Below are 15,215 nucleotides of genomic sequence, written 5' to 3' on the forward strand. Positions count from 1 at the left end.
TAATTAATTATGCAAGTAGCTAATGTCTTCTGCCATAATATATAAGCTCCATGAAGTCAGGTACCTTCCATTTCAGCCTCACCATTGCATCTCTGACACATTATGCCCAATAAGCATTTCAGTATATTTTAATTGAAATGACACAATTACATACCCCTGGGGTACCGTGCTGGGTCATTCAACAGAGCCCACAACTCTCTATCTCAGGATCATGAGTTCAAGCCCCATGTTGAGCATAGAGCCTACTTGAAAATATATATGCGTAAGACATGGGGTACCTGGATGGCTCAGTTGGTTAAGCAACCAACTCTTGATTTTGGCTCAAGTCATGATCCCATGGTCGTGGGATAGAGCCCTGCATCAGGCAGCTCTGAGTATGGAGCCTGCTTGGGATTCTGTTCTCTCTCTCTGCCTCTCCTAGCTCAAACTCTCCCAGTCTCTCTCAAAATAAATAAGTATACATTAACAAAAAAGAAGGTATTTAAAAAATGTATACATAGATGCATATATGTATATACAAATGTAAAAAGAGGCTCTGGTGGATTCCCAAGTCCAATTGAATGCCAAGGACTCATGAGGAGATAACATCCCTGATTCAAATCTTGACTCTGTCATTTACTAACTGTGAGATTGAGTAAATTTCTCACCGTTCCTGTAAAATAAAAGATTCTAGGGAGAACTAAGATAATGCATTCAACATTTCTAGTACACAGAAGTATCCAACAATTGTTAATTATTGTTTAGTTATTCATTTATTCAGCAACATTTTTCTGTGGCAGGAACTGTTCAGGGAACCAGATATCATGATGAATTAGAAAGGTGATATCCCTGCCCTCATAGAACACATTTTAGTAGAGGAAAAACTGATAAACAAGTAAATGAATACTATAACTTTGGGCAAGTACATAGACTGTAAAGGATGATAGAAAAAAATGATAGGGAGACAGTTTTAAATTGAATGACTTGACAGTAACTCTCTGGACAATGATGTCCTGAAAATAGGAAGAGAAGAGCAATACCAAGATGTAGGAAGAAAAGGGACAGTAAAGAAATTAGCTTCTCCATGATAAACTATTATGTTTATAGACTGATTTATTTTCATTATAGGTTTGCCAGGTTTTTTTTCTTTTTGGTTTATGTAATTGAAGCTGTTGTTCAGAGCACACAAAATAAAATTATATTATTTTTTTATATTATAAAAATGGTAAAAATTGTTTTCAACTCTTCTGTATATAATTTTTGTTTATTGTTTGTTATAAAGCATGTATTCCCCCAGAACAATGCCTCTTATAGTGGACATTCAGAGAATATTTGTTGGATAAATGAACTTGTTGAATGAAGAAAGCACTACCTGTCAGTTGTTGGAGAAATTTAAGATCTCAGGTAAATGGTAGTTCCTCAGTGTTTTAGTTGACCAGCTGTGTGGCCCTTTTAAATACATGGAAACAGCACCCCTTTCAAAGAGCTCTTAGGAACTTTTGACTACAGGGCTCTCCCTTCCCCCACCCTGCTGGATGTTTTGAGGCATTTCCTCTCCTGCTAACCACTAGGCAACTGGGGAATGGGGAGGAGAATTTAGGTGTAAAATAGACCCTGGAACTGGCGAATGGTGATAATTTGCCTCTGGTCAGTAAACATTCCCCCTCTTTCCTTCCTGTAACACAGTTTTTTTCTTTTCTTTTCTTTTTCCTGTAACACAGTTTTTGCAAACAACAAAGTATTTTTAAAATTCTATTTCTGTGATCATATTTTCCACAGCAGTGTAAAAGCCCTGAGGCATAAATGAACATCACTGTGCCTTGGAGAAAAGCAAGCGAGATGAAGAATGGATAGCTGAGTGCTGCTGTTGTTGTTGTTGTTGTTAAGTAATTGAATTGACCCTTTATTTGATATTATCTTTCCCATTTCCGGAATAAACCATACATATTCTCATTTGTTACTGCTTTTCCTCTAGAATGCACCTTCTCTCCCTACCTACTCAAATCTCACTGCCTCTTTCAATATCAATATTTACTGTGGGACCCAAGGAATTTAACAAAAATCCCCTAACCCTGGACAAGCAGAGCAAGACTAACTCCATTTTATGCTACACCCACCATCTCATGTATAACCCCCACGAGACCTAAGACACTCCCCCCACCCTAGTCAAGCCGCTGAGCACACCCTTACTGGAAACCGGCTCAAATAGGAATGCGGAACCCCTAACCGCCAAAGAATGTAAACCCCGCCTTTTGCCCGCCAAACTTGCGCGCCAATTCTGACCAGAGTGATAGGCTAGTTCAAACAGTTACTATAGGGTAAATTGTAATTCAATTGGCCACCTGCGTGTGGACTGACATGACTATGCAACTTTCTGTGTGTGTTACAATCTCATTGGCCACTGGCCCCTATAAAACTGCTTCGACTATTAACTTAGGGGTCCAAGTCCCTGCTCCGCTGTGTCGGGTATACTTGGGCCCAAACTCGAGTTTGTAATTAAACCCTCGTGCATTTGTATCGGTATCGGCTCCTTGGTGGTCTCTCGAATTCGAAATCGGGGGCATTACATTGCTAATAACACTTTATATTTATATAAGGCATAAAATGTAGACCTTGATCTCCAGAAGGCTACAATTCAGGTGTGTAGATAAAACATTCATACAAAATAAATGTAACTGTAATAAATGACCATAGTGGGTATTAACTGAATGGTTTGGACAATAAATTATTAAAGGAGTTCGAAAAAATAATTTGGGAATAATTAGAGAAGAAGCCTCATATAGAAGGTAAAATTTGAATGGGACATTTCTAGATAAGTGGAAAGTTATTTGAGAAAAAAATCAACAGCAAAAATGTTAAAGAATGCTTATGGCATAGTCTAGAAAGTATGATCAGGCTAGTTTGGCTGGAGTTGGGATTTTTTGGAGAAAGATGATAACTTGGGAGAAAGATAGGATATACCTGGAAATATATGTAGCAATCAGAATTGGGAAGGAGGTGATTCAATAGATAAGGCTGAAGATAAAGAACATTCTTGTGTAGTCAAAAGAAGCCATTTAAGGATTTTTTTCTGGTGGAAAGAAGCCTAATTGGAACAATATTTTGCTACAATAAATTACATGAGGGTTCAGGACCTCATAAATTGAACTGCTGAAGACTGAAAGCAAAATAAAATCCCTGCTGGGAGCACCTGGGTGGCACAGTCAGTTAAGCATCTGATTCAGGTCATGCTCTCGCAGTTTGTGAGTCCAAGCCCCGCATGACCTCTGCACTGAGGTTGCAGAGCCTGCTTGAGGTTCTGTCTTTACTTCTCTCTGACCCTCCCCGACTTGTGCTCTTTCTTTCTCTCTCTCTCAAAATAAATAAACTTAAAAAAAAAAAATCAGTGCTGTACTTCAGTCATTAAATTGGCATAAGGGACGCCTGGGTGGTTCAGTCAGTTAAGCACCCAACTCTTGGTTTTGGCTCAGGTCATGATCTCATGGTTTGAGAGTTTGATTTCTATTCTTGGCTGGTCCTGCAGGACCCTCTCTGGGTCCTCTGACCCAGGCTGTCTACGTTACTTCTATAGGTTTTGCTGGGCCCACTCATGTGACTGCATATAGGATGGTTACACTGGAATGTGCTCTTATAAATCTGTCAGTTCGGCACTGGCTGTCTGGTCTCAGGCTCTTCTGCATTGCCTGCCATCCTATGGCAGGATAGATTGACTCTAACATGGTAGACTCAAGAAGCATTCCAATAGGGCAAAAGCTATCTTCTGCTGAAATGTATTGCCTTTATTGTTTCCAAAGTTTGAAAAGTACACCCATGGTCAGGACCCATCATCATGAACTAGTCACTTCTTTCCATGTAAAGTGACCTTGATGGCTCAAATGACATCAAACTAAAATGTTTTGTTTTTTATATTTAGGGCCACGAAAGGTGGGCATCCTTTAACTGATGTGTTGCATAAATACAAATATTCTCGTGACACAGAGTAAGCTACAAAGACAAAAACACCCTTTATACTTTTTTCTGTCAACCTTGTCTTAGTTTTTAAAAGTTGTATATTGAGAATCAAATAATCCTACCTTTGGGGCACCCTGAACTTTTAATGACAATGTATCAAATCCATCTCTTTCCAGATAAAAGATTGTCTAATGTTCCAAGAGCACTTGTTATCCACAACTTTCTCCGCTTTTTGGTTTTCTGACTCAGAAATAAAAATAATGGTTTGAGATGTTCCCTGAAGATTAGTAATTTTGTGAAAAACAAGCAGGGATTAGCAGAATGAGGACACCTTAGTCCACTTCCTCAATTATTACAGACTTAGAGTAGCAAACCATGAAGTTTTAATAACTAAGATGTAAGGAAAAAATAGCTGGTAGACAGCATTGGAAAGTTGCCTGGAAAATTTTTGCTTGGGGTCAAATAGAAAAAATAAATTAGAGAACAAAGTTGATCACAGAATATAGTACTTTTATGTGATGTTTCATTATGTAACAATCTAAAATTTAAGTTTAATAGTTATTTTAAAAGACTTTTTGTCGTCAAAATCATAATTGACTGAATCAAAGGCTCATTTCAGCTCTCTTCCTACCTTGCCAGGGTACAACCTATCCACGCAGAGGAAAATACTGATGGGCCTTCCTTGTCACATGGTGATGGTGACTGGAATCACAGAAATGGTGTCTAGAAGAAAATAGGTAACTCGCTCCTTGAGGCTTCTTTTTTAAATTTCTTCCTCTGTTAAGTGGTCACAACACAGTGTTGTTGCTTAAAATATCTGCTTCTCTGAATAATAGAACAAAAACTTAGCAAAAGCTTTGGATTTCTAATCTTCTAAACAATGCACAAACTCCAAAATATGAATAGCTGATTTACCCACTTGGTAAAATCTAGAAATTGCTGCTTCAGCTGGGGAAAAGCCTGTCTGGAGCTTTTTGCTCATCATTCATTGAGCTCTTATCAGATTCCTCACTTAGGGAATTCCAAACCCAACTTCCTACTTTTCAACCTTCCAGTCCTATCTCTGGTCATACTTTTTTATTCTGGAAAGAGCAAAACCAGATAGTCTGATATGTGGCATCTATAATTTGACACCACACTAAAAACCGGATTGTTTTACTTTGAAATTTCAGTTTGAGATGAAACTTGTAGATTCACATACAGTTATAAGAAGTAAAAGAAGAGTCTCATGTACCATTTACCTAGTTTCCCCTAATAGTAGCACCCTGTAAAACTCTAGCATAATAACATAACCACCAGCTGATATTGTTAGCTCTCCAAAAGAATGTTTTGTTGTCTTATGGATTAGCTAGCTCATGTGAATTCATTGGCCAGCAGGGTAGCCTGTGCAAGCTAATTGTGTAACCAATTGAAGTTAAGAGTCATGCAGGAAGAATTGGATTAGTTATGACTGAATGAAATTAATTATGTAATTGTGAGTTGTTCAAATTCAGTGCCATTAAAGGAGTGGTTCTCTGTGGGAATATAAGGAAAAGTACTGAGAAAAATCTTAGGTGTTTTTGTTTATTTGTTTTCAAAATACACTCCCATTCTGATCAACTTTGATGTGTAGTGCTGGGGCGGGCAGAATTCTAAAATGGCACCAAATTTTTCACCCGTATGTTGTGCATGCTATTCGTAGGACTGTGTATATGATGACTTTTCCTCTTGTGATTATGTTCTTATGTGGCAGAGGTGACCTTGAGATGTGGAGATTATCTAGGTAGGCCTGACCCAAATACATGAACTCTTTAAAAGTAGGGAGTTTTCTCTGGCTGGATGCAGAAGGCAAAGTCTGGCTGGCCTGGAAGAAAGCAAACATACCATGTTGTGAAGTAACAATGGTGGCCATGGGAAAAGACCTAACAGCAGCCTTTAGTTGCTTAGAGCAAGTCCTAAGTGACAGCCAGCAAGTAAATGGGACTTTACTCCTACAACTACAAGGAACTGAATTCTGCCAACTGCACTGGAGAACTTGGAAGTTAATTTTTCCTTAGAGTCTCCAGACAAAAACTTGTCCAGCTAACTCTTTGACTTCAGCCTTGCAATACCAGACTTCTGAACAGTTGGGGAGGTAGAAGATGAGAGAGAAACTCAGGTGACTCTGTAAGGACCCCTCACAATTCTGAAAGACCTCTGTTTTTCATAATCAGCATATTAGAATTACATTGTGCGGGGCGCCTGGCTGGCTCAGTCAGTAGAGCATGTGACTCTTAATCTCAAGGTTGTGAGTTCAAGCGCCACATTGGGTCTAGAGGCTACTTAAAATAAAATTAAAAATTTGGGGCACTTGGGTGGCTCAGGTGGTTGAGTGTCCGACTTCGGCTCAGGTCATGATCCTACAGCTTGTGAGTTCGAGCCTCGCATCAGGCTCTGTGCTGACAGCTCAGAGCCTGGAGCCTGCTTTAGATTCTGTGTCTCCCTCTCTCTCTGCCCCTCTTCTGCTTGCACTCTGTCTCTCTCTCTCTGTCTCTCTCTCTTAAAAATAAACATTAAAAAAATAAAAATTAAAAAAATTAAATTAAAATTTAAAAAATAAAGAAATAAAATAAAATTACATGGTGAAACTAGAGCACACCAAAGATTTACAACAAAAGGAAAATAATAAATAAAATGTCATGTGGCCCTGACTCATGTTGGAATCATATCCAATAGTAGCAAGCCCAGTACAGTCACATTTAATTCACTATTGTCATGAACAAAAACTTATGGTAGCTGGCACACATGTCATGTCGAAGCATATGTCTCATTATGTAAAAAACTTAGACGTCCCTGTTAAACCTCAAAATTTCTTAATTATTTCACTCTCTCTTGCTTTGCTACTTCATTTCTCTAAGGAAAGCAGATTTCTCCTTGTTGTCAAGGTAACCACTTTACTTTGATGTTCATGGGGCACTTAGGAAAAAGTCCGCTCTGTGCGTTGATTTTTTTTATTGTTCTTGCTAGGAAGACCAGTTCAGTTGCATTTAAAATGTACTAGTCACTCCACGTGATTTATTATAAATACATAATCTTAACCCTTTTTGAGGGTTCATTCATCCAACAAATACCTACTGAGCTACAGCTCAGCAGTATCTTTAAGTTAGGCTCTGGGGAAGAAGAGGAATAATGTGATCCATGTTGGAGCAACACACAGCTTTGCGGTAGAGATGGGCTTCAAACAGGGAAATGCAATGCAGCAAGGCAAGTGCTGTGGGAAAGGTAAGGACAGGGAATTGAGCAAACATTGAGGAGGAGTGGCTAATCCAGTTTGGGGAGATCAAAAAAAGGCTTCCCTGAGGAAGTGTTTCCTATCGCTGTGGTAACAAATTGCCATGAATTTAGTGGCTAAGACAATACACATTTGTACAGCATGGTGACTATACTTAATAATACCATGTTGTAGGGAAGCCTGGGTGGCTCAGTCTGTTGCGTGTCTTACTTCAGTTCAGGTCATGATCTCATGGTCTGTGAGTTTGAGCCCCACGTCAAGCTCTGTGCTGACAGCTCAGAGCCTGGAGTCTGCTTCAGATTCTGTGTCTCCCTCTCTCTCTGCACCTCCCCCTACTCGCACTCTGTCTCTCTCTGAAAATAAAATAAAGATGTTAAAAAAAAAAAAATACCGTATTGTATATTTGAAAGTTGTTAAGGGCGCCTGGGTGGCTCAGTCGGTTAAGCGTCCGACTTCAGCTCAGGTCACGATCTCGCGGTCCGTGAGTTCGAGCCCCACGTCGGGCTCTGGGCTGATGGCTCAGAGCCTGGAGGCTGTTTCAGCTTCTGTGTCTCCCTCTCTCTGACCCTCCCCTGTTCATGTTCTGTCTCTCTGTCTCAAAAATAAATAAACGTTAAAAAAAAAAAATTAAAAAAAAAAAAGTTGTTAAGAGAGTTCTCATCACAAGAAAAAAGAAACGTAACAATGTATGGTGATGGATGTTAATTAAACTTATTGTGGGGCCCTGGGTGGCTCTGTCAGTTAAGACTTCCGACTCTTGATTTTGACTCAGGTCATGATTTCGAGATTTGTGAGATCAAGCCTAGCGTGGGGTTCTGTGGTGACAGCATGGAGCCTTCTTGGGATTCTCTCTCTCTCTCTCTCTCTCTCTCTGCCTTTCCCCACTTTCTCTCTCTCTCTCTCTCAAAATAAATAAACATTAAAAAAAAACTTATGGTGATCATTTTACAAGACATACAAATATCAAATAATTATGTTGTACACCTGAAACTAACATGTTATATGTCAATTATATATCAATTAAAAAAAAAAAACAGCACAAATTTACCTTCTTGCAGTTCTGGACATTAAAGTCCAAAGTCAAGGAGTCACAGGATTGTATTCTTTCTGAATGCTCTGGGGAAGAATCTGTTCCTTGACCTTTCCTACTTCTGTTGACCACATATATTCCTTGGCGTATATGGATGTCCTTGTGGCAGAATGGGGCATTATTCAGCCTACCACAGGAAGTAACCAGAGAAGAAAACCGAAGAGTCTTCCAGGCAGTGGAAACATGTGGAAAAGCCTAAAAGAGACCTAGATGAAGGGAATTATAGAAACTCATAGTTAAGTGTCTTTGCCTATGAAATGATATATAAATAAAGTAATAGTAGTTACCCCACCTTATCATATAAGATGAGATAATATATGTAAAGTTCTAAAAACAATGTGTTCATTCTGTGCTCACGAATAATGGTAGTCATGGTAATGATAAATAAAGGAGGAAGAAATCTACAAAAGAGGCTAAAATAGTAAGGAGAGACCATTAAGTCTTGTTGAATTAAACTGAGAGGGATCCATTGAAGAATTTTAAACAGAAATGTGGCATGACTACATATGTATTTTAGTTGACTGTCTTTGCTGAATGGAAAGCAGATTGCAAGAGACAAGACAGAAGTAGTTAGGAAGGCTGGGACAAGGGTGAAATGAATGAAGCACTTGCTTTGTAGGCACAATTTAAGAAGGCACTAAAAGACTCAGTACACAAGATAAATGATATTTTAATGCAATATATTTTTTAAGATTTAATTTTTTTAAGTAAAATGTACATCCAAAGTGGGGCTCACACTCACGACCCCAAGATCAAGAGTTGCATGCTTTACTGACTGAACCAGCCAGGTGTCCCAAAGCAATATTTTTTAAAAGTCAAAATTGGGGCGCCTGGGTGGCTCAGTCTGTTAAGTGTCCAACTTCAGCTCAGGTCATGATCTCGCAGTTCGTGAGTTCAAGCCCCGTGTCAGGCTCTGTGCTGATGGCTCAGAGCCTGGAGCCTGTTTCAGATTCTGTGTCTCCCTTTCTCTCTGACCCTCCCTCATTCATGCTCTGTCTCTCTCTGTCTCAAAAATAAATAAATGTTAAAAAAAATTTTTTTTTAAATAGAAGTCAAAATTAATGCAAAACAACATGAAATAGCTTATGAAAATTGTAAATAAACCTAGGGTTATTAGGGAGATTATTGAAAGGATGTTATAATAATCCAAGTAAGAGATGATGAAAGCCTGAAGCCAAGGAGTAACAGTGGCTGTAAAGACGGATGGATTAAGGATAGCTATGAAGGGAATTGTGGCAGGAAGGGTTGGTCCTTGTATGAGAGTGTACTCAAGGGGAAGCAAAACATTTAGATGGGGGAAATGGTAGAGTGTGTCAAGGAGGAAATTAAGTTCTGTTTTGGACATAGTGAGCTTAAGAAGACTCTAATACATTTAACTGGAGATTTCAGTAGGCAATTGGAAAATGTGAATATAATGAAGCAAAAGTTTTCTGCTCCTTCATCTGTTAGCCTCTAAGGTTCTTCATGATTGTCTTCCTGCCAGATCAGTTCTATGGTTCTAAGTTCTAAGAAAGAAAAGGTTCTTGAAGGACCTAATTCTTTGGGGTATAGGAGCAACAGGTTAGAAGCTACTTTTTGAAAGGGAGATAACCAGGGAGTGTCAGCCATGTGATAGAGCAATTGATGGATCTTCCCTTTGTCCCCGAACCATTTTCAGGTCATTGCATTTTCACTCTCACTGTTCCTTTATGATTCATGACCTCAACCTCTAACCTTTGTTGATACTATCACTTATTGACAACTTGGTCAATTTCCTCTTTCCCATCAAAGACTTTGACCCCTGAGTGAGCTGTCCATACCCTGTTATCAACATGGAGCTCTTTCATTCTTAAAATCTTACATGCCAACATACCACTCCAGGACTTTGATCTTCCTTCCGATTCTTCCCTTAGTCACTTCTGTTATCAATCGGTTCCTTGAGCTCATTAAGACTTAACTGTCCTTGGGGCGCCTGGGTGGCTCAGTCGGTTAAGCGGCCGACTTCTGCTCAGGTCATGATCTCACAGTCCGTGAGTTCGAGCCCCGCGTCAGGCTCTGTGCTGACAGTTCAGAGCCTGGAGCCTGTTTCAGATTCTGTGTCTCCCTCTCTCTGACCCTCCCCTGTTCATGCTCTGTCTCTCTTTGTCTCAAAAATAAATAAAATGTTAAAAAAAAAAATGTTAAAAAAAGTTAAAAAAAAAAAGACTTAACTGTCCTTGACCCCCTGGATTAGGTGTCTATCAGCTCCTTTCCACCTTCATTTCTATTTCTATCCAGTTTATACTGCAGTGGTGCATTTTGTACCAGTATCCTCAATGCCCATATTTTGTTTCCTTTTGTTATATCACCCAACAGACTAACTGCAAGGACCATCACATAAAGAGATCCATATTGTGTATTACACAAGAGCACCCTACAAAAGGAACAAATAGAAACCAACCCAAGCTCTATTCAAGGTCTTGGGGTAGTCCTTCCCTGAGGGTGCAACTTTTTCTAATCTGCTATGGTCTAGAGCAGAGGTTCACAAACTATGGGCACTGCAGACCAAATCTACCTGCTGCTTGTTTTTGTGTGACTCACAAGCTGATAATTATTTTTACATTTTTAACTAGTTAAAAAATTCAAAGTAAGAATATTTTATGACACACAAGAAATTGCATTAAATTCAAATTTTAGTGTCCATAAATAAAGTTTTATTGGAATACAGTCAGGCTCATTCATTTACATATTGTCTGTGGCTGATTTCACACTACAAAGGCTGAGTTGAATAGTTATGATAGAGACCATATGGCCCACAAATCCTAAAATATGTACTGTCTCTGTCCAGCAGGTCTCTTGTCTCTGTTATCTGTGTACTAACGTACTAACACCTGAACTATTAAATATTTGCTAGAGAAGAGCCAACAACCATTATACAGATTGGTGCATTGGACAATATATTCATGATCCTAAACCCCACCTGGAAAATCAACATTATGTAGATTTCCTTCTAATTTCCCTAGTCAGCTCTCTTTTCTTCAGCCTTTCATTTTTTCACTCCTCTAAGCCTCCAAACATTTCACCCCCTCATCCCAACAGATGCCTCACCTCCTACTTTTAAGTGAAAATAGAAGCCATCAGATTGGTACTCCCTCAGTTTCCTGCTTCTGCACCTACAAATTTGGCTGCAGTTGTCCTCATCCTTTATTTACTACCTCGTGTTTCAGTAGAAGTGGAACTATTTATTTATTTACTTATTAAGTTTATTTATTTTGAGAGAGAGAGAACAAGCAAGGGAGAGGGGCAGAGAGAGAGGATCCCAAGCAGGCTCCACACCATCAGCGCAGAACCCAACATGAGGCCTGAACCCACGAACTAGAGACCATGACTGGAACAAAAATCAAGAGTCAGACGCTTAACTGACTGAGCCACCCAGGCACCCCCTCTCCACTCATTTACAGCAAAATCTTCAACCAGTGCTCTGGATACTGTCACCTTCCTCTTCTCCAGTGTCCTATGGCAAATGATTAGTTCTCCTCTCCCTTGAAGCTTAACATTTCCCTGTCTATTGGTTTCACATCATTAACATTTGACAAGATAATTATCAATGGACATAGCTAACCTCACACCCTCTTCCCTGAAAGAATTTCTTGACTTGGCTTCCGGGGGGTCACATTTCTAATTATCCTACTTTCTCATGAGCTGGTCCCCTTGTCTCATTTGCTGGTTCCTTCTCATGCCCCCAACTTTTAAACCAGTAGTTGTCAAACTTTTTAGTCCCAGGACCACCTTTACACTACCTTAAAAATTATTGAGAACCTCAAAGAGCTTTTGTTATGTGGCCTGTATCTATCAATATTTACTCTTCTGGAAATTAAAATTGAGACTTTTACAAGAATTATCTATGCCAAAGCATAAGAGACTCTTAAAAACTGAGAACAAACTGAGGGTTGATGGGGGATGGGAGGGTGGGGAGGGTGGGTGATGGGTATTGAGGAAGGCACCTTTTGGGATGAGCACTGGGTGTTGTATGGAAACCAATTTGACAATAAACTTCATATATTGAAAAAAAAAGAATTATCTATTGATTCATTTGAAAATAATAATTATACACCAATTACATGTTAATAGAAATACCATTTTTATGAGAAAGAAAACTGTATTTTCCAAAACAAATTAGTGAGAAGACTGACATTGTTTTTACATTTTTAAAAATCTCTTTAATGTCCAGTTCAGAGGCCTAAGGATACACAAAGTACAGCCTATTGGCCAAATTCAGCCTACTGCCTATTACGAGAACACTGCCATACATATTCACTTCTTTTTTTTTTTTAATGTTTATTTTATTTTTGAGAGAGACGGCATGAATGGGAGAGGGGCAGAGACAGAGAGAGAGAGAGAGGGAGACACAGAATCTAAAGCAGGCTCCAGTCTCTGAGCTGTCAGCACAGAGCCCGATGCAGGGCTCAAATTCATGAACTGGGAGATCATGACCTGAGCAGACGTTGGACGCTTAAGCCACCCAGGCTCCCCTTTATTCGTTTTTTTCTGTATTGTTTATAAAAGCTTTCTCACTACAGTGGAAGAGTTGCACATTTGTGGCAGAGATTGTGTGGCCTGCAAATCCTAAAATATTAGGTATCAGGACTTTTGTAGAAAAAAAAATTGTCCACTCCCGGTCTGGTGAAATAGAGAACAGCTGGATCCTCATTTCTGCTTTTCATTCAACCTAATGTAATAGGTTATTTTCATTGAAGCATATGAAGAAAATCTGACCTCACCAGATTCGTGTTTGGAAAAGGAAGGAATATTTTAATAGCCTTTTCAGATAATTCTGGACATTTTCCTTTGATCCCACATCTCAATTCCAAGAAGTGGTTTCTTGAAGATTAGTTGTAAAGTGTAATCTGAAATCTTACCAATGAACTTTTTAAACTTACATTAAAATCTATTCATCTATCTTGCACTTGGAATGGCTCTTTTAGATGCATGATTTGCTAATGTTATAAATTGGTCATTTGGAAAATAATATTTCCCTAGAGTGCCTGGCTGGCTCAGTCAGAAGAGCATGTGACTCCTGGGGCGCCTGGATGGCTCAGCCAGTTAAGCCTCTGACTTTGGCTCAGGTCATGATCTTGCAGTTTGTGACTTGGAGCCCCAAGTCGGCTCTGTGCTGACAGCTCAGAGCCTGGAGGCTGCTTTGGATTCTGTGTCTCCCTCTCTCTCTGCCCCTCCCCTGCTCGCACTCTTTCTCTAACGCTCAAAAATAAATAAACATTAAAAAAAAAAAAATAAGAGCATGTGACTCTTGATCTCAGGGTCATGAGTTCAAGAACCATCGTGGGTATTGAGAGTACTTAAAAAAATAAAATCTTAAAAAAAAGAGAAAATATTGTTTCCCTTAATTATGCAGATCTTCCAAATGTTTACACATCACATTATATGATATCAAAAAATTATATTTGTTATTATTACAACCCACCTCATCAAACAAGTATTGGGAACCTATCAAGCTTGGTAGATATATGTCTTCCAAAAGTCTAAGTTTTGCTCGAATGCTTAAATTTTATCACTGGCAACAAATGCCATCCGTTTATTTTCCTTGAAGTGGCAAGGTCACTTGGTTCATTTTCAAGAAAATGTCTGCTAAAAATCCAAGTCTATATAAAACCATAATCTTTTCTGTTAGTCAGTTTTTTTTTTAGAAGATTTTATTTTTTAAAGTAATCTCTACACCCAATGTGGGGCTTGAACTCATGACCCTGAGATCAAGAATCACATACTGTACTGACTCAGCCAGCCAGGCGCCTCTGTTAGTCATTTTTTTTTTCAAGTAAAAATTGTGTTCCATGAAAAATATCAGTTAGTTTGACTTGCAATTCAAACAATGGCACAAGTGTCTTTTCTTAAGACAAGCACAGTTCTTTGGCTTGTACTGAAAGTTCTTTAAAAGGACTTTCCATGTTGATGGACAGAATGTTAAATAAATATGTACCGAAGCATTGAGAACCAGTGAATAATGTTTACCCTGTCCTCAAGAACATGTTTCAATGAAACTGCACCTTTATTTTAAATATAAGAAGATGAAAAGTACAATGTTTTCTAATAGAGTTTGATGACAGTGTCTTGATTTGTGCTAAAGTGGCTGCAGGTTCACCCACCATTGTTTTTGTATTTTCAATGCAATTGTTAATATAGTATATAAAAAAAGAAAGACAAATAATGTTTGTGTACTACTACAAAAACAGTTCTGACCTCCAGGCCTCCATGAAAAGATCTCAAAGAACCCCCTGGAGCCACAAACCATAATTTAAGAGTAGTTGCTCTGAACACTCAAGTATCACAGGACTTAATCTTTGTATTTCCCATTTTCAGTTTACTGTCAGTTCCTAGAAGATTCTTCATCTCATGGCTCTAAATTATATATTCTTACAACTCCTAAATTTATGTCTCTTGGCTGAATATTTCTCCTATAGACTGGATGTACATAGGTGTGATATTTTGATTTATAAGAAATATATATTTGGTCTTCATCTCATTTCTGGCATAGAGCTCTCAAAACCATTGGAATTTCCTGAGTAGTAAGAGTAATAAGTGTGTCTTAATATTCAAAACAAACATCTCACAACCACACCTACGTTTATGTTAATGAGGGTACTTTTGAAAACACCTAAGAATGGGGGCTTCGTCTAAGGGGAACCCACTTGGTGATTGGATGGTTGGAATTTTCAGTCCCACCCTCCTGACCTCTGAGGAAGAGAGGCTAGAAGTTGAATTGATAGCCAGTGATTTAATCAATCGTGCTTACAGAATTGAAGCCTTCATAAAAACCCAGAAGGTCAGGGTCAGAGAGACCCCAGGTTTGTGAACTCGTGGATATTCGAGGACACTCCTGGAGAGGACACAGAAACTCCATGTCCTCTCCCATATACCTTGTCCTATGCATCTCTTCCATCTGGCTGCTCCTGAGCTATATATCCTTTCATA

The 15,215-nt window shown here is 38.9% G+C and overlaps 1 long non-coding RNA gene across 1 annotated transcript in view; it reads left to right on the plus strand.

Moving 5' to 3' along the window:
- LOC132694607 (uncharacterized) overlaps positions 1-15,215 on the plus strand; it is a 45,409-nt gene that overhangs the window by 8,630 nt on the left and 21,564 nt on the right. Inside the window, exon 2 of the long non-coding RNA XR_009617396.3 lies at positions 4,570-4,667. This is a non-coding gene — a long non-coding RNA (uncharacterized LOC132694607). The remainder of the gene's footprint in view (positions 1-4,569; positions 4,668-15,215) is intronic.

The sequence above is a fragment of the Panthera onca genome, chromosome B4, assembly GCF_046562875.1.
Source record: "Panthera onca isolate mPanOnc1 chromosome B4, mPanOnc1 haplotype 2, whole genome shotgun sequence".
Taxonomy (NCBI): domain Eukaryota; kingdom Metazoa; phylum Chordata; class Mammalia; order Carnivora; family Felidae; genus Panthera; species Panthera onca.